We start from the raw sequence: 23,223 nt of genomic DNA on the forward strand, positions 1-23,223 counted from the left end.
ATTTTGTGGTTTCATAAAATGTAAGCTTGACCTCTTTATATAGTTTAGACATATAGTTTATATAGTTTAGACATTTTCAAGTAACTTGAGTGAATCAAAGTATTGACTCAGATTATTATATAAAAATTGGTAAAATAGGTCTGGGTAGTGGTGGTACATGTCTTTAATCCCAGCATTCAGGAGGCAGAGGCGCAGTGGCACAGAGGCAGATAAATCTCTGTGAGTTGGAGATTAGCCTGGTCTTCAAGAGCAATTTTTAGAATTGCCAAGGTTACACACAGAGAAACCCTATCTTAAACAAAAACTTAAAAATCAAAACAAATAAACAAAAATTGATCAAATAGGTTAATAACATAGTAGCCTAAATAATCAACTTTAAGATGGTATGACCAGATCAACTTTGAGTGCTTAGAGATCCTCCCCTTTTGCAATAAAAGGTGTCATTACTAAAAACCCAGAGTACAAAATCTGATAGCTGCTGTGTATTGTGTTTGTTTCATTTTTCTATAGCCCTTGGGAAAAGTACAAAAAGTTTGGGTTTCCATGAAATAAGCTGGATTGCCTAGGGTTTTGTGATAACTATCTGATTTGCTTATATTAGTATCAATGTTGATGTAGATAAGCTATCTTTGTTAAAAGATAAATACATTTAATAACATAGTAACTTATTGTCCCAGAGGTGATGTTATAGCCCAACAAGTTGCGGTATAGTTGACTAATAACATGTATGAACCACTAACATGTGGAACTTCTCATAAAGTTTTGGCTACTAAAAGGATAGCAAAACCTAAAAATTAAAGATTGAGAGTGAATTTTAAAACCTCTGAATGAAAGGAGTATGTTTCCTAAAAGAAGATTCTGCAAAAATGTTTCTTTGGCCATTATTCCCCCACGTAAGGGAGATGATAAACTTTTCTAATTAACATGGAGTAAGTGAAATTTTTTCAAAATTTAAAAGGAACCCTTGGTTAGTAGATTGCTTATCAGTTGCCCAGTTCCTAATTATGTTCTGTTACAAATAAATAAAAGGAAATTTGAAAGAAAAAACTACAAACAATAAAGAAAATGTACTCCAGAGGCAAGCACCAAAGGGTACAAATGTAATGAAGCCACTGGGGCTAAAACTTACTAATTCATCTATTTCTGTACATTTAAACTTCCAAGTATTGCTCATATGCATATTACTTACCGAGCAGAATAAATGCAGTTAGCCTGTTTTATTTTATTGCTTTTTAACATTTGGTTTCCTGTTTTCAGAATATACACACACAAGGCTCAGTCTTTCAACAGATATTTATTTAGAACTAATTGCTAGGTACTACTCTAGATTAAACGTAACAGTGAAAAAGACAAGGTCTATCTTCAAGGTTTTTATATTTCAGTCATGAGGGAGACTGACAGATACATAACCCCTGGACATGGTATTACACACCTTTAATCCCAGCACTTGGGAAGCAGAGGCAGGCCAATCTTTGTACATTTGAGACCAGCCTCGTTTACACAGTTCCAGGACAGCCAAGGCTACGTAGACCCTGTTTAAGGAGAAAGGATGGATATAACCAATAAGTAAATTAATTTTAGATAGTAACAGGTACAATGAAGGTATGAAATAGGGAATAGGTTGCAGAGAAATTGGGGTAAAAATGGAGTTTCTATGGAATAATGCAAGAGGAAGAAAATGAAGTAACAGGATTTAGGGGAAGAGCCATGGGAAGATCCGGAGTTTGAGTCTTCTAGGCAGAGGGAACAATATGAAAAATCCTAAGACAGAAACAAGCTGGGCATATTAAAAAACATAAAGAGCTCAAGTGTGGTTTAATAGACTATGTCAGAGGAGAGAATAATAGAAAATAAATTCAAGAGGCAGGCAGGAGTCGGAAATATTAGCCATGGTAAGGAGCCTACTTTGTAAGATTATAAGCAGAGGTGGGATGGGGAGTAATACGATCTGCTTCAACTTTTTGTTGGATCTTGTTGGCAAGTGTGTAGAGAGAGGATAGAGTGTGAGGGACTAGAATAATCTGTGTTTATTAGCCTTGCAGGAGTGGGTTCTTTCTCTGCACTATATGAGTCCCAGGGATTGAACTCAGGTCATCAGACTAGGTAGAAAGTGCCATTACCCACTGAACTATCTCACCAACCCTCTTCATTTACCCTGCACATGCTTTCTTGATATGTAAATAGTCCTAATTCAGACAAGAAGTACTTTTGTAGTCACTGTAAGATATTACAGAGGATTAACCTTTTCATGTCATTGTTTGGGGGCAGCTTTTGTACTCAACATATATTTATGTTAGTCCTTCAGCACAGATGTATTTGAAGGCCTTTTTGCAGAAAGAATTCCATTTTTAAGATATTTCGACTTTTGTAAAGAGTGCGAATAACAAAAGGTTACTTTAAAAAATACAAATAACTTGGAGCTTGAAATTTTTAAATGTATAGATACATTGCTCTATTCATTACAAACATAAGTTGATACAGCAAAAGCAATTGAGACACAGGCTCAGTGGTAAGACTGCTTAAGTTTGTATCTCAAATCTGATTTAGTTATTCCATCTCTGTATTCTTCTATAAATGGGATATGATTGTGTCTTACGGTGATACACTCATCACTAACTTAAAACCATGTTTGGTAAATCTGGAGTACCTAGTGTTAGCTGTCATCATTGAAGCAAGATTATTTTATGGTTGATGAGAATTTTTTGAAAATTGCTTCTAGTATTAGATGCCAGTTGGAACTTTAAAAAACGATATTTCTGAGGAACTGAGTATAGTGAATTACGTACACAATCCCAGCACTAAGGGAGTTGAGGTAGGATCATGAGCTAGTGGCCAGCCTGGGCTTGTACAGTCAGTTTCAGGCCAGCTTGGACTACATTAAGAGATCCAGTCAATCAGTAAACAAACTGTATATGTTTTGAAATCCTATTTTTATCGAATAATTGAAAAAGTACTAGGTATGTTTACTTGAATGTCTTCTATTTGGTATATGTTTCACTAATATAGTTTTACATATATCTTCATTTTACAAATAAGTAAACTAAGTTACAGAGAGGTAAAAACTTGCTAAATTCAAAATTTGCCAGAATCATACAGCTTGGAAATGGTCTTTTACCAATGAGAAAATTGAACATTAGGTAAGGTAAATACTTGCCCTTTGGAATTTGTATCTTATTTACTGTTGTTCCTAATGACAGAAGATGCAGTTGAGGTTGCACTGATTCATTCCTATTTAGTTTATGCCATTTACTTATCCTGGTGTGTTTACACATCGATACAAACAACTTTGTTCTGAATTTTACAAATAAACTTGAATGAGTTTGAAAATGCATGTTTTTATACATGTATATAGCTCTGTTTCCATATAAAAAATGAAAATCTGTCAATAATATGGATCCATGTGTGTTATAAAGTGATATATACACAAGTGAAGAGACAGGCATTGGGTATGGTAGATACATATAAATACTACTCAAAAGTGGGAAAGTTAATGTCCTTTTTTTTTTTTTTTTTTTTTTTTTTTTTTTGGTTTTTACGAGACAGGGTTTCTCTGTATTGTTTTGGAGGCTATCAGTCCAGCCCAGCCTCGAACTCACAGAGATCCGCCTGCCTCTGCCTCCCGAGTGCTGGGATTAAAGGCGTGTGCCACCACCGCCCGGCGTAGTTAATGTCCTTTTTAATGTTTATAACTTTTACCCTGTGAGAAATGGAAAACCCCATAAGGTGATAAAACAAGTTTGCTGTGCGATCTTGTTCAAATTCATTTAAACTCTCTGTACTTCATTTCCTTTGTTTTTAAAATTAAAGATAATAACATTATGGACCTCATAGAACAGTAAGAAATTGACAAGTACCTATAATCTTTATAAGTTGGTATCTAACCTAGAGTAGGTAGTAAAATGCTAGCCACAACTGTCAAAGTGTCTAAGAAATTTGAGACTTGAGTTTCTGTCAACTGTATTAAATTGGCTTTCTGAGTTTTTAGAAGGTGACCTTCACGTAACTTTGAAAGTCCTTCCACTTTCTTGATGCTTAATCTTCAGATACTACCATCAAATAGATTAGGCAGTATATTGTGAATGGTAAGTCATAATAAATGATCTGATTATGGTAAGCTTGAACATTTGAAATACTGGCTATAGGAAAAAATATTGTTTTTGTCATGGATCAAATTGAAACATTTACTTAGTTTAGATCCATTCTGTAAGAATCACGTCAAGGCTCTTTTGACATTAAAAAGGGCCTATCCATTAAATCAGACATGTTCATTGACAGATTATCCTTACCTTGCAGTTTTGGGGAACAATGGAATTCAAGATGTATGAGTGTGAATTTTATTAGGATTGATGCGGACATTAAATATGATTTATAAGACATAACTCCTAGCATATACTAAATATTGACCAAGTGTTAGTTTTCTCATAAAGCTAAGGTTAAGTATGGAATTGTAGGTTTGTCTCATAGGCATTCTAAGAAAATTATTAAAGACCTAATTTGAAAATATAAAGGTCTATAATGTGCTATTAGTCTATACAGTCAGACTTATTAGACATAATATATGAGTACATATTTTGAATTTTAGAAATATACATTCCTTTTGTGGAGGAGGGAGCAGAGTTTGACCAAACTAAGGTCAAACTCATTATGAGCTGAGGCTAGCTTTAAACGCCTGATCCTCCTGCTTTTACCTCTTTGTTGCTTAAAGGCATGAGCTCCACTGCATCTAGCATAGTGGGTTTAAAAATGCAATAGACATACTAGTAGTCTAAGCTTCATCACTATTGACTGTTAGGTTCCCATTTTTATTTTTGTAACATTAAAGTAAATAAATATACGAAGACTTTTCAACATCTTTGTAATATGAAAACCCACCTGCTACAAATCCCAAGGTTAGTTCAGTGATAGGAATAGCAAATGAGAATTATTTCAGAGATTATTTACTTAGCCTTTCAAAACTAAAAATAGAAGATGTTATGGAATTATTACTTCCTTCAATATAAGTAATTTCAGTTTTCATGAGTTAGCATTATTAAAGCAAACCAGAACCAAACAGATAAGTGGTTTGAGCATCATAGGCAAACAGCTTAATGTTAATTAGCTGATAAATGGAAGAGAATGTTGTAGCCATATTGTTTGACGATAAATTATTTACTTTTCTATGCTGCAGCATGGATGAACCTTCTAAGTTCATTTTAAATAAAATAAGTCAGTCACAAAAGGTCATGTAATTATTTGTAAAATTCTAGTTTATGAAGTGTCATGAATTTAGTATGTGAAGTTATTGCTTAAGAGTTTGAGTTATTTTCTGGGTAATGAAAATGTTCCAAGCATAGATTATGGTAATAGTTCCACAAGTCTGTGAATATATAAAGCCTGTTTTAAGTGAGGGAAGGGTGAATATGGTATGTGAATTATAATTCTGTAAAGATGTTTTTAAAACATTTTATGGCAAACATTGTTAACAATAAAAAGGAAAGTTGATGAATTTATATTTAAGGTAGATTTCATGCCTCAGAATTAATGACTCAATGAATAATGAATATTGGGGATTTGAATAATGCAGTTAGTCATTCAGTTATGTATAGAATTTTGTATGAAGAAAAACACATTCGTTTTCACACTGAATTGTAACTAAATCTGTGTAGTGTACATTTTCAGTGAAAATAAAAATAAAACTGGAATCTAACAACTAAAAATAAGGAATAATTCTTTTCCTAATTGCAAAGTTTTAAAGAATTTTAAAATAAGTTTTGAGTTAAAAATAGAAACAAAGGTTTTTAAAAAATTCAGGAGGTTAGTGTAAGGTGTATTAGGAGTTAGGAAATGTTCCCATTGGGGCACTGTTAAAAGTCATTAAAGTAAGTTAATTAGTTAAGCACTTAACATAAGGAGATAAAATATGGAGGAGTAAATAGAAAAAAATTTTCAACAAAATAGAAAGCTGAAGTGACTAAAATTATTCAAAAATGTTACTAGTCTACAGAGGCTGCTTTTTGGAAAAAACTAAGAAAGAATCTTTAAGAGGAATGGTAATTCATAGTGAAAAATGAAAGCAAGAAAGGGGGTAAATAATATGCAACATTAAAAGGTAAGAAATGAATTAGTCACTAATAATAATAATTATGAGAGTATAGTGTACAGTTTTAGACCACAACATCAAAAATGGAAGAAAACATGATATAAAATTGACACAAAAAAAACTTATAACAACCAGCCAAATAACCACAGAATCAAATACACCTACAGTCAGCAGACCTAAGTGATGCTGCAGGTAAACCTTTAATTAAACTTTAACCTTGAAGTACTAATGATAGAGGTACTTATGGTAATTATGCATAATGTTTACTGAGCTATTACTATGTTTCCCACAGCACTCAGTACTATAAAGTGATCCACAAAGGTGTATATATATAATACATGTGTGAGGAAATTCATTCTTCACAGCAGTTTGAGTAGCACCAGCCTCTAAGTGAGCGCATCCGCTTTTGTAGCAGTCTGTTGTTCTTGAATAGTTGTCACCACTGCTCTGATTGCTGTGGATGAAACATGATTCTTAGTTATTGCAGTCCATTAGCACTAGTTCTGTATCTTCCTGCTTATCTACACTTTATAGATTCTGGTACTCCTCGCTAGCTTTAGAGATTCCATTTAAGGTCTGCTTAATTTGTTAAGAGGATGCTGAAGCTATGTTGTTTGCCTCATCTTAGTTGTACCAACATGGACACAACCCCAGATGATGATGTGGGCCTGTAATCCCAGCCTTGGATACATCGAAAGATCCTGTCAATTTCAGGGCCTAGATTTTGATAATATATTTTTAAACCCTTTCTTTATATTTGGTACTTCAGTGGCCTTTTCATGATGTTTATTCTATCCTTTTAATTTAAGCATTATTTTCCTTAATGGAGAGCATGAAAGCAAAATAAATGTTGTCTTAATCTGTTTGTGCTGCCATAATGAAGCAAAGCTGAGCAATTTATAAAGAACATAAAGGCAGTGGCCGGGTTAGTTGTCTGGGGAAAGTTGTTATCTCCTTCCAAGATAAGGTATCTAGTTGCTACATTCTCTGGAAGGAAGAGGTCCTCATGTCTCCACAATAAGAGGGCAAAAAAGCCAAAATGTTGCATGAAAACTCCTTTCTAAGAATCTAATCCCACCTGTAAAAGAAGGGATCCTAATGCTTAAAAATCACCACATAAAGACCCTACTACCTCTTAATGCTATCACGTTGGCCATTAAGCTTCCATGTCTGAATTTCGGAAGGATCTCCTTAAACTATAACAGATTTTCAGAGAAAGAGCCTCTAAAGATTAAATTTATCTGGGGGGAAATAACATTGCAATGGGAACACACATGCTGTTGTAAACTGAGTTTAGTCAAAGTGCTTCAAGGAAAGAGAAGCTTTAAAGTGAGGAAAATTACACTGGTAATTTTGAAACAATGATCCATGGCTACAAGGATCAGTAAAAGGAATGGTACCAGTCCACTGCTGAGTAGTCAGTGCTGAGTGGGTATCCTTAGAGAAGTGTCTGGAGGGTGGGGTGTAGTTGTGATGATCTTTGTATAAGGCCATGGTTTGTACAGTCTGGTGATATTGAGTATCAGGTAATCAGACAAAATTGTTCTTCATTTTGCTGTTAAAGTTGACATAAGGGTCTCAACTTTTATTCTGTCATCTTTGTACAAAAGTTGTAATTGTCTGTCTGCTAGCTTGAAGCAGAGTGTTGTTTGTCAAGGAAAAACTTTGGAGTCAGATATCCTTGGGGTGAAAATCTGACTGGCTCTGCTACTTAGCTATGTTTAATCTGGTCAAGGCATTTGTTTACTCTTTCTTTGTACTTATTATTGTTATTTTTTGTCTTACAAAGTGTTTTATGGATCAAGCAAGATAACATGTGTATCAAGAAGTTGATTTTGACAGTTTAGCTCATAAAAGATGAACTATAAATGTAAGTTTACAAACAAAAATTACTACATTATCTTTCTTATGCAGTGGGTCAGCCTTTTTCTTATTCATGGTTTGTTTTAATACCTCCACAATCTTCTCTTTGCTATCTTAAAACAGATCTTCTCAGTTGGGGCCTTGTTTTTGCTTGACAGTATAATTAGAGAGCTTTTGTACTCTTGTCTTTGAGTCTGTCTTTTTTGTCTCTGTATACGCCCCCTTTGGGACTCAAATCTTTTATCAGAGGTCGGCATGATGTAGCTTAGTGGAAAATTAGCATGATGCCCTGGGTTCAATCCCTAGCACCCTTTTCCTCTCCCTTAAATTTAAAAATTGGGGAGATGGCCAATTTATTTCTTTGGATGCTTCTATATGATTAATAATATATAAATTACTTTTCTTTTTATCTATACCATATGTTTTCCCTCCTAAAATTGCCAACTATTGCCTCATTGCTTCTTTTCTCTATATTTTTATAGATCTGCTTACCTAAAATATAAATTATGGGACTGATTTTTTTTCCAGAGTTGTGGCAAATGAAAGAAGGATCAAGCTAGGCACACCTAGGACACGAAATAGAGGGGCAAGTTAGTAAGTTTCACAGTTCCCTTAAAAGGAACCTGAACATAAGAGTTGAATCAGCAGTAGATAATTGAGAGTAACAGGACATGAGTGCAACATGTTAATCTTAGGGAATCAAACAAGTATCCAGCACTCAAAGGGCTGAGAGAACATAAGTTTGCTGCCAGCCTAGGCTACATAATGAGTCTCCAAAAGTTAATTAACTAATTGATATCTGAGGGATTAAGGCAGACAAAATTCCAGGGGGCAAATAAAAAAGTAAAAGATTATATAGAAGTGAGAATATATCACAAACTAATACTTGTTTGCTATTGATCTTTTGAGTTATCTTCAATGAGGTGGAGTTATGGCTTATTACTCTGAACCTAAAAGAACTGTGTATAGTCAAGAGCCTAGTTGAATAAAAATATGGGTCAGAATTCCATATGCAAATGGTCTGACAGAGATGTCTCAACAGCTAAAGGTGGTTGCTGTGAACCCCACGACCTGAGTTTGATCTCTTAGCCCCACATGGTAGAAGGTGCTGTGACCTGCACTGCTTGGGTGTGGAAACCTGACGGGTATGGCAAATAAAAGCTGGGGTCATTTGGTTTGTGCACACTGTTAGAGAGTGGCATCAACTACTACAGCAACTCAGAAGCAGCTCAATATGTTTATTAGGTACAGCACAGTGCGGAGGAGTTAGCTAGTCTTTATAGGAGATGTCTGTACTCTGTGCCTATGTCAAACAATACACATTCACTCAGGACTTCATCTGTTCTTTACACATTTCCTGGGCTCCCTACAAGGAAAGAACCAACTCCCACATGTTTGCCATCACATCACCTACTTCACCCACCTAAATGAATGTAATAAAATTGTAGTATTTTTATACTTACATTTGAGGTTTTTTTAATTTTAAAGAATACCATACACATTAATTTGCAAGTTCACTATCTAGATAGATTGGCTTCTTTTGAGCTTCTGTTGGCTCACTTGTAAAATGACGGTGCTTTAGGCTGAAAGGAAGACAAGAGTATTTGTAAAGAATTTCTCTCTGTGGCAATTGCCTATTGTGACAGATATGTAAGTATGGTTTGGGGTAACTTATTTTTTTAATAATTTATTTTTATTTCATGTGTATTGGTGTTTTGCCTGCATGTACATCTGTATTAGGATGCTGGATCCCCGGGAACTGGAAATACAGACAGTTGTGAGCTGCTGTATGGGTGCTGAGAATTGAATCTTCATCCTCTAAAGAGCAGCTAGTACTTTTAACTGCTGAAACATCTCTCTAGCCCCAGGGGTGACTTATTTGTAAACTAGTGTTGTATTTATTTGCTTATGGATCTGTAATATTGTGTGCCATAACCCTGGATATAACTCAGTAGTTTAAAAAGAAAAACACTTTTCTTGCCATTTTATGTAGATCTTTTTATTTGTTTTGAGGGATTTTTTTAACTTGACAAATCCATTTTTTCTTGAAATTCTGATTTGTGTAAATTTATAAATAGATTTGAGAACTAAACTCTTTCCAAATGTAATATGTAGGGCAGACAGAGTTGCAATAAAAGAAATCCTACCAGGTAGAAAAGTTGTCGATCACTCAATCATGAACTCCCTTGTATCTGCTTTTAGCAGCGTAGACACCATTTTGCAACATGACAAAGAAAGATTATAGGACAATGAAAATCCCTCATTTCTCTGTGATCTTTCCATCAAATTCGCTACTGTTTTATGTGATGGTTCCTAGGAACCTGTTTTTATGCTACGTTGACCCAGTCCTTCCCGACTTGCTTTCTGTTCACCTGCTGTAGAATGTGATCAAAATGTCAAATATGAAATGTAAGAACTAGTTGATGTCAGCCATTATGAATACTTCTCATTCACACAATTTCACAAAGGGCAAATAAATATTCATAATTCAAAAGAAATTTTTATCAGGTCTCTCAACAAGCAGTGCATTATTGCATGGGATTATGTAAGGTTTAACAAAAGAGATATACTTGGATTATAATAGAAATTTTATAATACTAAACCAAATCGACGCATTTGGCATCTAAGAGCAATGGACATATCTCATGAAAAAGTTTCCCTGTGATAAGAATTTTAAACACCAGAGGGCAGAGTGTTTTGAAAGACTTTTCATTCAGTTGCTTTTTATTATAAATATGTCATTCCTGTCCCAAATGCCAGCCATTATTTCATGTTGTTGGATAAATTGTGAAAATCACAAGTTGTTACCTTTAGCAAATTTTCTATAAAAGCCTGGTCGATGATTTTGTCTTATCAGTCTAGTGAGCAATGTTTTGAGTTATAATGGAGTGGTTAGAGAACTGTGTTTTCCTAGTTTCTGATAAAATTCTGTTTCAGGTTTCTGAATGTGATTATTTTTAAATATACATCTATATTATTTGATAAAAATTTCAAATACAGATTAAGGAAAGTGGGAAAATGTATACTTGATATGTATATATTAGTTCACACTCATTTTTAATTTGATTTTTTGAGACTTTCTTGAGTACTGCATTTACACAGTTTCAATCTCCCAGACTTCTCCAGCTCCTATGTTTCTCACCTCCCATTCCCTCTCAAATGTATGGCCTCTTCTATAATTATAACTGTTAACACATATGTATGTGCATAACATACTGAACCCATTTAATGTTCTTAAATATATGTATTCAGGGCTGACTACTTGGAATTGGATAATGTATTAGAACTTACTGTCAAAAACCTTCAAGAAAAGCCCTTATGAGCTAGTAATCTCTTTTAAGTGTTGTAATATAAAGGTAGCATCACACAATTAGGAAAGTTTTATTTAGTATTTAGGTTATAAAAGCAACATAAAAAGTGAGAACAGAACATAATGAATTTTCAGAAATCCCTTAAGTATTGTTCATGATATTGGCTAAACAAAAACATTGCTTCTGAGTATGCCCAGCCCCGACAGCTTATCCTTCAAAGTTCAAAGTGTCTTGCTCTTTTATCTATCTTCAGTAATTTTCCAATGTGTAGGTAGTCACATTCTATGATGTTTTAAAACATCTATACTTCTGTGTAGATTTGGGGTAGAGAGGGTGCTAGTGATTAAAGCCAGAGCCTCACACATACTAAGAATGCACCCTGCCTCTGAGCATGCTTCTTTCTCTTCTCTGTCATCACTGTTCAAGTTGAAGTCTTGTCTGGAGCTGCAGCCATTCATAGGAAAGCCATAGGCCCACAAAGAAATCTGATTAGAGCTTGAATTGCTGTAACAGTTCAAGGAAGACTGATACTTTCTCTGTGAAAGTGGAGAGTTCATATATTAATCAGATCTCAATATTGCACTGCCATGGGCACTGGGACACTTATACCTGATGAACATCCCTTAGAGAAAACTTTTAATGGGGATGAAGTGGAAAGAGAACAGACATAAAAAGAGTAAAGGATTTCATGTAAATTTAGATTTTTTTTTTTACTGGGTTAATCACAAGGGAGTTAGGAATTAGTAGTCAAGGGAATACTCCTTAAATCTCTTTCTGCTTTTTGGTTAAATAAACCATTTTAAGCAAAACAGAACCTATGCATTTTGTCTTTTCATGTATCTCTACCATATCCTCCTCCTTTACTCCTACCAGGCATAAACACAGTGGGAAAATGATTGCCAAGTTTACAATATTTTTTTTAGAACTATTCTGAATTTAGCTAATGTATGGATCACCTCAGCTTGGTTTGGAGAATGACTTTTTTTGCGAGAAAAACTTGTGCTTTTTAACCCCAAGTATTAGATTGTTGATATTCTAAAGTCACAACTAAAGAGAATTTTCTTCATAAGTAACCAATGTGACATAATTGTCTTAAGTTATGGTTTCTACTGCTGCAACAAAACACCATGACCAAAAAGCAAGTTGGAGAGGAAGGGGTTTATTCAGCTTACCCTCCCATATGGCTGTTCTCCTCTGAAGGAAGTCAGGATAGGAACTCAAGCAGGAGGCAGGAGCTGATGCAGAGGCCATGGAGGGAAGCTGCTTACTTCCTTGCTTCCCGTGGCTTGCTCAGCTTGCTTTCTTATGGAGCCTAGAAACACATGCCCTGGGACTGCACCACCTATCATATCTAGACCCTTCCCCATTGATCTCTAATTGCAAAAATGCCTTACAACTGGATATCATGGAGGCATTTTCTCAAACGGGGTTCCTTCCTGTCTGATGATGCTAGTTTGTGTCAAGCTGACACAAAATCAGCCAGTACAATAATATTTTATTTTAAAGGCTTACTAGATAGAAGAGATTATATTATAGTGGAAACACAGAACCAAGTTGTAGTGGTATATTCTTTATGGTTTAATAAAGCTTGCCTGAGGGTTCAGAATGCAAAGCTAGCCACAAGCCATAGAGGTCAGGCAGTGGTGATAAACACCTTTAATCCCAGCAGCCATACTAGCTAGCCATAGAGCTAGGCGGCGGTGGCACCCACCTTTAATCCCAGGACTCAGAAGACAGGCAAATAGATCTCTGTTAGTTCAAGGTAACACTGAGCTACACGAAACTGATCCTGTGTAAAAGAGAAACAGCTCACACGAAGGAGGTTTCAGCACTCGGGATCCCACACCTTTAATCCCAGGATTTGAGAGGTCCAGAAGGAAGAAGCAAAGGGTCTCGTGTGGCAATTAGTCTCCAGCCACATTGAGGAGAGATAGCAGTCTAGGATTGCAGGCTGAGGCTTGAAGACAGCATTTTGCCTCTGAGGATTCGTGGAGACAGGATTGCCATTTCAGCCTCAGGTAGAGGTAAGAGCTAGTGGCTGGCTGCTTTGCTTATCTGACTATTAGCTTGAACCCCAATATCTATCTCTGGGTTTATATTTCATGTTACAGCAAGTAAGGCCATTTGTAAAATTCTCAAGTCAAACATGAATGCTCATTTTTCACTTGACCTTACAGTTTCTAGTTAGGTGAAGTAATAAGTAGTTGAGGATTATCTAAAGTAAATTCCTTACTTTGTGTGTTTGTTAGTATCATTCTGTGGAAACTGCTTTTACTTTCTCACTGTTACCATCTTCTAAGATAATGCATGTCATGGCAGGCTGTAGAATTATATTTATGTATTATCCTCAAATAATCCTTCTAAGGCCTCCTCACATACTATGATATGAAAAGAAATAGCCACTGTGTACAATATGATGATACCAAGTATCTTATCAGACATGAAACTAGCCCAGAATACTTAAGTACTATGGTATATCTGTAATCCTGGCTAAGGTAAGAGCATCTATGAGTTCCAGCCTGGGCAGTGCAGTGACAGTAGATCTCTCTCTCTCTCTCTCTCTCTCTCTCTCTCTCTCTCTCTCTCTCTCCCTCCCTCCCTCCCTCCCTCCCTCCCTCCCTCCTTCCCTCTTCCCATCTTCCCTTTCCCTCTTCTTCCCTCATTCTTCATTCCCCTCTCAAAAAGGAAAAAAAAAGCCTATCATGGAAAATGTTTAACTTTTCAGACCACTTTTGGTTGAAATCTACTGAAGTCCATTTATTCTTTGTATCTTTATTCTTTTCCTTAACTAGGTATTTTTATGTAAAATAACATTTCAAGTCTTGGCATTACCTTGTTTTATTTTGTTCTGTTACCACAATAACTTAGGAAGAAGGTAGAAGACATGTTATCATTCATACTTTACTGATGATTAATCTAGTGGTGGGAGTTAGCCCATGGTGATGTCTGGTAAGCAACCAAACTCATATTGCACAGTACATGTGGTTTGTACTGCACTTCAGTCCTTCTAGTCACATTTATGTTGTGTCTATCATTCCTAAAGATGAATGCATCAGGAATCTTTGATCAACAAATATATAATCTATACAAAAATTATTATCATAGTGCCTGTCTATGAAAGAGAACAATAATGCATTAATTTCCACAATTATTTTGCTTTACATTGCATCTGAACACTTCACTAAATGAGTGGTAATAGAAAAGAAACACATTGCTGGGCCGGGCGGTGGTGGCGCACGCCTTTAATCCCAGCACTGGGGAGACAGAGGCAGGCGGATCTCTGTGAGTTCGAGGCCAGGCTGGACCGACAGCCTCCAAAACAATACAGAGAAACCCTGACTCGTAAAACAAAACAAAATTTAAAAATTGCTATGAAAAAGAAAGGTTTAATATGCAATTGCCCTATCAAAATAGATGCAAAAATAGCACCAATGGTCCATGCCTCAGAAATCTAATAAAATATACCCCCACACACACAGCTCAGCTCAGGGCCATATCTAGAATACTGCAGAGGAGAATACCATTACAGCAATCCATATATTGATGCCATTATTAGTTCTGCTCCCATAAGTCCTTTTGGAAGCTATCCTACTATCCATTGGAGAAGAAGGCACTCTTCTGGATTATTGAGAGGTGAGGAAATGCTACACAGAAAAAGTGTTTTCCAAGATGAATAGGGAGTGAGACCTATTCAGAAGCATAGGGTGAAACAGTAACCCTGCCACATCAAAATGATGCAGTAATTTCTTTGATTGTGAATGAAGGCAATAAGCATCTTTCTTTGCACCTTTCTTATGTAAAAGTAATCCAATAGCATATCTCACTTTGAAAATGGTATCATTGCTGTTTTATGAGTCAGTCTGTTGATGATGCTGCAGTTTTTGGTGTACCTGATGAATACCTTCTAAGTAAAAGATATTTAATCTGAATATACCTGAGTATTTAAAATTAACTTTTCGGCTGTCTTAGATTCTAGGTAATTCTTATATTGTAGCTATATGTCAGTGTCTAATTTTAAATCACACCCAGTATATTATGGAGATACTGCAGATTTATGTATTAGCTTGCTAAAGTATTATATTGATCCTTTATATTGCCTTATTACAGGTTGTGGGGTTTTTTGTCACTGTTTACATAATTATTGCATTTTGCAATATGTATTTACACAATTCAGAGTCAGAAATTCAAGAATTTAGATTCCTAAAGAGGAATCAGAGGAGTTTGTAGCTTTAAGGCACGAGATGCTTACAGCTTTTAAATATAAATGTTCCCAGAATCCATGTCACAGCTCCTTCTATGGTGCTGCTTTTTTTTCTCCTTTCTCTCGGTTGCTATGACAACAGCAGCACTGCGCCATTCATCAGCTCTGGACCTAGGCTGCACTGTTAGTCTTCCGTGTTACTCCTGAATGCTGAGAACATCCGTGAATCATTCACTCTGGTTAACGCTGCGCCATTAGAAACCTCAGAACCAGTTCTTCAGCAATTTTCTCTAGCAGAAGAGTAAACTAAACTGCGCCACAGAGAAAACCTGTATAAAAAATATTTCTCTCAAATGGGATCATACAATCTGTATTTGCTGCGGTATTCTGAAAAAATAACTTCATGTCAAGCAATATAATGAAAAGATCTCGTCTGTATAACATTTCTTGAAATCATTAGATGTTCAAAACAAGTGCAACAGTGGTTGCTTATGTGGATATAGAAAGAAGCAGGTGATGTTGTTCGGGGCTCTAAGTCCCTTTGGGAGCATCTCTTGTGCATTGGGAACATAATCAACATCTGCTAGAAGAAGTGTCACCTGTGAGGCATAGTCAGTTGTGGGCAGTAAGAAGAGCTGGCTGTCAGCACCAAGAACATGCCCAGTGAATAAACCTGGAAACAGGAAGCAAACTGCAGAGTATTGACAGATGAGGAAGGAAGAGTAAAGGCTGTGAGTATGATAAGCAAAATATTTGTATATTCCATGGTCTCTGAGCTGCCAGGCCTACTTTGAGATTTGCAGGAAAAGAAACACAACATATGAGACTCTAACACCTAGTTAACTGAGAACCAATTAAGAAATTTTCATCAAGCATATTTATTTAGTTTTTAATTGTGTGTATTGTTTCATGAATTTTTAAAAATCTCTTTTTTAAAAAAAGAATGTTTATTGCAAAGAAATCAGTTTTGAACTGTGAGTGTTTTTATGTAATTGTGAAGGTCAGATTTTTTTTCAACATTGTGATTCCAGAATAGATTTCTACTTTCCATTGCAGTAGCTTTATCAATAAATTCCCTTTTGAAAAATTGTACAATTCTAGACTTTGTAAATGGGCTTCCTTAGTACATCCTACCTGTCCTATCATTTTCTGGAATGTTTAGAAATAAATGAATATTTCTGAATCTTTTGATGATACAAGGATTTTTTAAAATGGCTTTATTAGCTAGTTATATTGATTTGGGTGTACTTTATCGTTAAATTTAAGCTAAATTGTATTTCTGTCCTTTTTAAACTTGTATTTTCAGACCATTTAGTAACTTTAGATAAATTTACTTTACATTTGAATTTTCTTAGACTGCTTATTTTATGCTTTTTAATCTTCTCTTTTTAGCTATTTGGCAAACCATGGTAACTTAGAAATTACCCAAAACTAGGAAGTGGATTTTTAAAATTAGAATATTTAGGCTTATCTTCAGCCAACTCAAAACAGAAAAAAAATTAATCTGGGCATATTCTTTTGTTATTTGTTTTTTTAGTTGCTTTTCTTAAAGCATGTTATTTAGAAAATGTACATTAGATGTCACTGAGTATCTTTGATTTACATAGTTAGATGAAAACATATTTTGTACTTTTGATTTCTGGTCTTTGCATGATTGAGACTATTACTCATACTCACAGTTATATGTCATTAATGAAACAAGTTTACTTCTCTTATCTATGATTAACATTTCAATAAATTGAATATTTGTATTTTAAGTGTTGTTTTGCAAGTTAAAATACATTTAAAATTTAAATATACTGAACTACTATGTATATTATACATTGATGCTCTTTTGTAGTCTGTACTCATAAATCTCATAGTTGAGTATAAAGGATTTATATTGAATTATCTCTGAAATCAAAATTCTTATTAATAGTAACAAAGACTGGTTGAAATTTTTAATAAGGTTAGGATTTTTATTGTTTTATTTATTTCTTGTAATTTACTCTTAAGTAATATTCCTTGGCATGCTCTTTAATTTTCATGTTTGTGACTTTACCCAATATGGCATATAAATTATTTGTTTCTTTGCATATGTTGGCTAATTAAATTTTACCTGTAATTTTCCATTTTTTAGAAGATGTTGCATTGGGTCCTTTTATAATCCTATTCTGTTGAGTTGGTACATATTTATGTCATACATTCAGTTTCTTAACATGAAGAACATTCAGGCTACAAATTTAAATGACAATGTCCTATGAAAAAAATTAAGCCTCAGTTTCAAAATGATTTAACATCATCTTGCAGTTTACTTTCTGAAATATTTTAAAAGTCTTTTTGTTATTATTCATATGACATATAAAGTCTTAGTTGATAGTGATATTACTTTTAATTGGGATAAAATGTAATAAATATACTGAATGCATAATATGCAAAAGGTTTGTTTGTCCCTTCAGTTTCACTTACTAAAATTTTCACAATGTGCTAATAACAAATATGCAATAATATGGTAATACAAATAATAATCTTTCATTAAGAAATGTTAGGGGATCCACAGGGTTGACCCCAACTAAGAATCTAGGCAGTGGTGGAGAGGCTGCCTTTGATGACCTTCCCCTATAATGACATTGATGACTACCTTGGTTTCCTAAAGCATTCATCCAGTAGCTGATCAAAGCAGAAACAGGCACCCACAGCTAAATACTCCTGGAATCTAGTTGCAGAGGGAGAGGAGGGATGAGCAAAGGTGCCATGACTGTGCTGGAGAAACCCACAGAAACAGTTGACCTGACCTAGTGAGAGCACAGAGACCCTAGTCATAAAGCTGGGGAATCAGTATTGGACTAAACCAACTCCTCTGAAACTGGGTGCCAGCTAGGAGGCCTGGGCAGTCTATAGTACCTCTAACAGTGGAGCCACTGTTTATCCCTAGAGTACAAATAGACTTTGGGAGCCCATTCCCTATGGAGGGATACTGTTGCAGTCCAGATACAAGAAAAAGGGCTTAGGCCCTCCCCCAAAGGATGTGACAGACTTTGATGGTCCCTCATGGAGGGCCTCACTATCCTTGGGGAGTGGGTGGGAGGTAGGTTGAGGGGGCTCGGTGGGGAGCATGGGAGGGTGAGGGAATGGGAGAACTGTTATGTAAAATAAAAAAAATAAAAAAAGAAATGTTAAAACTAAAAGTTAAGTTGACATTTTAAATCAAAGAGTGAGTCCCAATTACCCTACTTATTTTTTCTCATGGGAATAAGTCATAATATTTCAGTGATAAATGTGTGCTCTTTACCCCCCCCCTCAACATTACATTATTATATTTTTAAACTATAAGCTTTACAAGTTAGGGCAGGCTAACTTTTCTTGTTTCTCTACCATAAAGTCAGTGCAATAATGCTTTTTTATAGTAGTAGTAACAGTAGTATAGGCATTAAATATAGACTTCTGGGCATGGAGACACATTCCTGAAACCTTAGTACTTGCAGGGTGAAGATAGGAGAGTCAGCCTCAGATAGCTTGAGTTTGAGGCCAGTCTGGGCTATAGGAAACTCAGTGTCAAAATCAAACAAAGAGTAATGAACCAGATATAGTGAACCATGCTGTAATCCCAGCACTTAGGATTTAGAAATACAAAGATCATGAGTTCAAGGCTCCACTAGGCTTCACAGGGAGACCCTAACTCAAAAAGCAAAGAAAATAAAGTTAAACAAAATCAAGGAAGGTAATATCTGTGAAGTGCCAAGTATACTTGGCACAGAAAATTACTCTCTTAGTGATATCTCCCCTTTCTCTCCTCACTCTCTGTTGACCCAAATTGCTGCTGCTTGGACTTTCCCTTAGGAGTTCCTTAGGACTGAAATTTGAATGTTTACCAAATGGGCTATGATGTCTAATTTAAAAGCAAACCCAGGATTGGAGATGAGTTGGTTTAAAATGTGACTAGCCTTGGATTCAATTCCCAACACCACACAAAGACTTTTGATGGTAACACACAGCTGCAGTCTCACCTCTCAGAATATGGAGGTAGTAGGCAAATCAGGAGTTCAGGGTCATCTCCAGCTCTCCAGCTAACATAGCAGGTTGAAGACATGCCTGAGCTTCTTCAGACTTTGTTTCAAATGGCAAAACAACAACAAAGAAAGAAATCTCAGCATTCCTAGAAAGTCTCACGTTTTCTTTCCTAAAGTATCCTGCATTTATTTTTATTTTATCATCAAAATATATATCTCCCCCAAATATTTAAATAAACCCACTCTACAGGAATTTTGCATTTACATACCCAAATATATTTTTGTCTACCTGTATGTTTAAACATGCTTCTTAGCTCATCTCCACTTTAAAATGAAGGTTCTGAGATAAAAGAAGCATATGCATCTTTGTGGAGAAAGAGATTAGGTATCAAGAGGTAAGATGAAGGTGAGTCGGGTTCAACTGGAAGTTCCACACCATTCAAAAGAGAAAAGTAGTAGTTTGGAGTTGAGTCGAGCTGTAGTGAATGAGAAAGGAATCTATCGCATTGCAACTGAAGAACGATAAACTAAGAATGATGATAGCTCTCTATCATCTGCTGTCTCCAAACTGCTACAAAGCGCTGCAGTAAAGGCACCTACCAGCTTAACACCTTACATAACCCTACAAGACCATGTAGGACAAGTGCCTAGAGAAGCACACGTTGCCAGCTCATGAAAGTTAGATCATTTACAAGAGGAGCAGATACTGATGTGGAATGAACAATGCAGCAGTCATCTTGGCACTCCAGAGACGATGGAAAAATTACAGTTTACATAAATGCTCAAGATAAATTGTACTTGAAAATCTTGCAGATTTGAGGGTTATTTTTTTTTCTTGGTATTTTGACACAGAGTCTCTCTCCGTAGTCTTGACTGTCCTGGAATTCACTGCATAGACCAGACTAGCCTTGAACTCACAGAGATAACACCTGCCTCTGCCTCCAAATTTCTGGTATTAAAGGTGTGTACCGCCACACCCAGCAGATTAGTGACTTTTAAATTGGAGACAAGTTTATATTGATTATTTGTATTGGAAAATAAAATGATAAACAGAAAAATCTTGAAGGTGGGAATATATATCAGTTTGTCTGGAGTAAACCTTTTATAAAAGGATGCTGAAGATAACTGGCATCAAATTGAAACAGCCGTTGGGAACAGTAATGAATTAAGCTGACAGCAGGGAAAGTACAAGAGAAAAAGATTAAAAAAAAAAAAGCAAGTTAGTACTGTGAAAGATCCATCATTGATGGCAAGGTTTAAGGATGGGTATTGACGACCTTGATAGGATTAGAGTAGGACAAGTTTTTAACTTCTAAATTTCAAAGTTATACACATGGACAGTATTTTAGTTACTTGTGTTGTACTTTGACAAAAGCAACTTAGGAAGGGAGGTTTATTTGGGCTCACAGTGTAAGGGTGTAGTCCATCGCAGTGACAGAGCATGAGGCAGCTGGTCATGTTGCAATCAAGATGAAAGTTGCTGGTTGTGTGTGTGTGTGTGTGTGTGTGTGTGTGTGTGTTCGTTCATGCAAATGTGCAAATTAGGCAGGATTTATCAGAATTCCAACTTAGGTCTCTATCTCTAATACCGGCTCTTAATGGGGGTCAAAAGTTAACTTTAAGAACATCTCCCGAAGAGTAAAGCATATGTTAAAAGGCAGATGAGATGACTAAGGATTAGTATGAAAGATGATTGGGGAACTAGGATGGTACAATCTTTATAAAACAGAGTTTAGATATTCTTGGGCCACTGGTTTCAGTTTTGCATAGAGAATATAGAGTCATAAGTTACCAAAAATCTATTGTAATGTGATTCTTCTTTAACTTTACTGAGCTGTTGAAACCCTTAGCTATAGTGTTCTGCTTTTACTGATATTCATATTCTGGTTATTTAACAAAGAGAAAAATGGGAGGCTACTTAAAATTGGTAGGAGCAGATGTGGGGTAAGGAAACATCTAAGAAATTCACAGCGAAACATGCTTTTCAGAGTTCTGATTGTTAGGAGATGTTTATGTTATGTGGTTGTGATTCATCAAGACTTTGAAGGATAAAATTTTTTTTTAATTTTTTTATTTTAATTTTAAATAGCTTGTTTTACATGTCAATCCCAGTTCCCTCTCCCTCCCCTCCTCCCGCACACCCCCCCACCATCCCCCCCATCCTCCCACCCTACTGCCAATTCCTTCCGCATAGGGGATATCTAGAGTCTATCATTTCATTCAGGGTGGGGTCCAGGCACTTCCCTAAGAGTCCAGGCAGAGAGAGCAACCCTCTTTGTGTTGTGGACACACGATGTCTGTTAGTATTCGAGGGATAAACACTGATCCACTGCTTAGGACCCCATAGGTAGCCCAGGCCTCCTCATTGACTCTCACATTCAGGGGGTCTGGATCGGTCCCATGCTGGCCTCCCAGCTGTCGGCCTGGGGTCCAAGAGCTCTCCCCCTGTTCGGATCTGCTGTCGCTGCTGGTTTTGCCAGCCCATTCTTTGCCAATTTGCTCCTCGCTCCTCTCTCTGTTGCTGGGTTCCTTGGGTTCTGTTCAGTATTTAACTGTGGGTGTTTGCCTCTGCTTCCATCAGTCACTGGATGAAGGCTCCAGGATGGTTATAGACATCAAGTTCACTATCAGGAATAGGCATTCGAGATGGTCTCTACACTATTGCTTAGCTTGCCAATTGGTATCATCCGTTTAGATCACTAGAGGTCACAATGGTGCCTGATCTGTCTTCTAACCTATGATTCCCTCTTCCCCCTATCCTACCCCCCCCCCAGTCGACCTTCCTGTTTCTCCACGTCCTACTCTCTTGAAGGATAAAATGTTTGTCTTTCCCAATTTAGTATGCTTTCCTACAAATTTCCCATTTTTATATTAGGACAGGTGAGGCTATCCATAAAGCAGATGGCTATTTTCCTTTGACTCCAGCAATATGATATAGTAGTTTACATTCTACCACTTGCTTGCTGTGTGACATCTCTATGCCTTAGTTCCCTCACTCATGAAATGGGAGAAATAATACCCATAGAGTTTGTCAGAATAAATAAAATGATGACATCATGCTGTAAGACTTACCCAGTAATAGGAAATGATGATCGTCACATAATAACAGTTGCAAGGCCCAGCTGATCTTTCTGTACCTTTCTTTACTTTTTTCTCCTCTGTTCCATTTATTTGGTAAGAAGGGAAGCCATTTTCACTTTTTATGTTTTTAAAGTGAGCAGGAAGTAGTTCAATCTTAGTTTCATTTTTTTTTATTTAAAAGAAGCATGTACCAAAACAAAGAAAAAAAAACATTAAGAAACTAATGTGTTGCCTTACTACTATAATGAGAAGTATAAAAATTGAGAAATTATACATTCATTACAGAATTGGCTTTTCCAAATTTTAACATATATTAGAAATATAAGGTAGGTTTTTTGTTTTACTCATTTTTAGTTTATATGTATGAGTATTTTGCCTCTCTCTCTCTCTCTCTCTCTGTGTGTGTGTGTGTGTGTGTGTGTGTGTGTGTGTGTGTGTGTGTGTGTATACCGTATAGTCACTATACACACATCTTGGATAAATGTTTGTCATCATAGTATTGAGTCTTCCCGAAATTTCATCTTGACCTACACAAATCAATTCTGTTTGGGGGCAGTACTTAACACCTCTGTGCCTCAGTTTTCTTTTTATCTTCAAAGATAAGTAATCCCTGTAGCCTTTTCATTAGGCCACTATTAGGATTAAGTGAGTAAATTGGTTTTTTTTAACAGTTTGAATCATCAGAAATATGTGTAATAT

At 35.9% G+C, this 23,223-nt stretch overlaps 1 protein-coding gene across 11 annotated transcripts in view; it reads left to right on the top strand.

Annotated features, from left to right (window-relative positions):
- Positions 1 to 23,223, top strand: part of Tanc2 (tetratricopeptide repeat, ankyrin repeat and coiled-coil containing 2) — a 306,152-nt gene that overhangs the window by 113,152 nt on the left and 169,777 nt on the right. The window contains exon 1 of one of the 11 annotated variants that reach the window (XM_040749921.1): positions 15,437 to 16,185. The exons of the other annotated variants lie outside the window; for them this stretch is intronic. The gene's annotated coding sequence lies outside the window, so the exon portion shown is untranslated. Of the gene's footprint in view, positions 1 to 15,436; positions 16,186 to 23,223 lie in introns of those variants that run through there. 11 annotated transcript variants of the gene reach the window in all.

This window comes from Mesocricetus auratus, unplaced genomic scaffold (assembly GCF_017639785.1).
Source record: "Mesocricetus auratus isolate SY011 unplaced genomic scaffold, BCM_Maur_2.0 Super-Scaffold_100007, whole genome shotgun sequence".
NCBI lineage: Eukaryota > Metazoa > Chordata > Mammalia > Rodentia > Cricetidae > Mesocricetus > Mesocricetus auratus.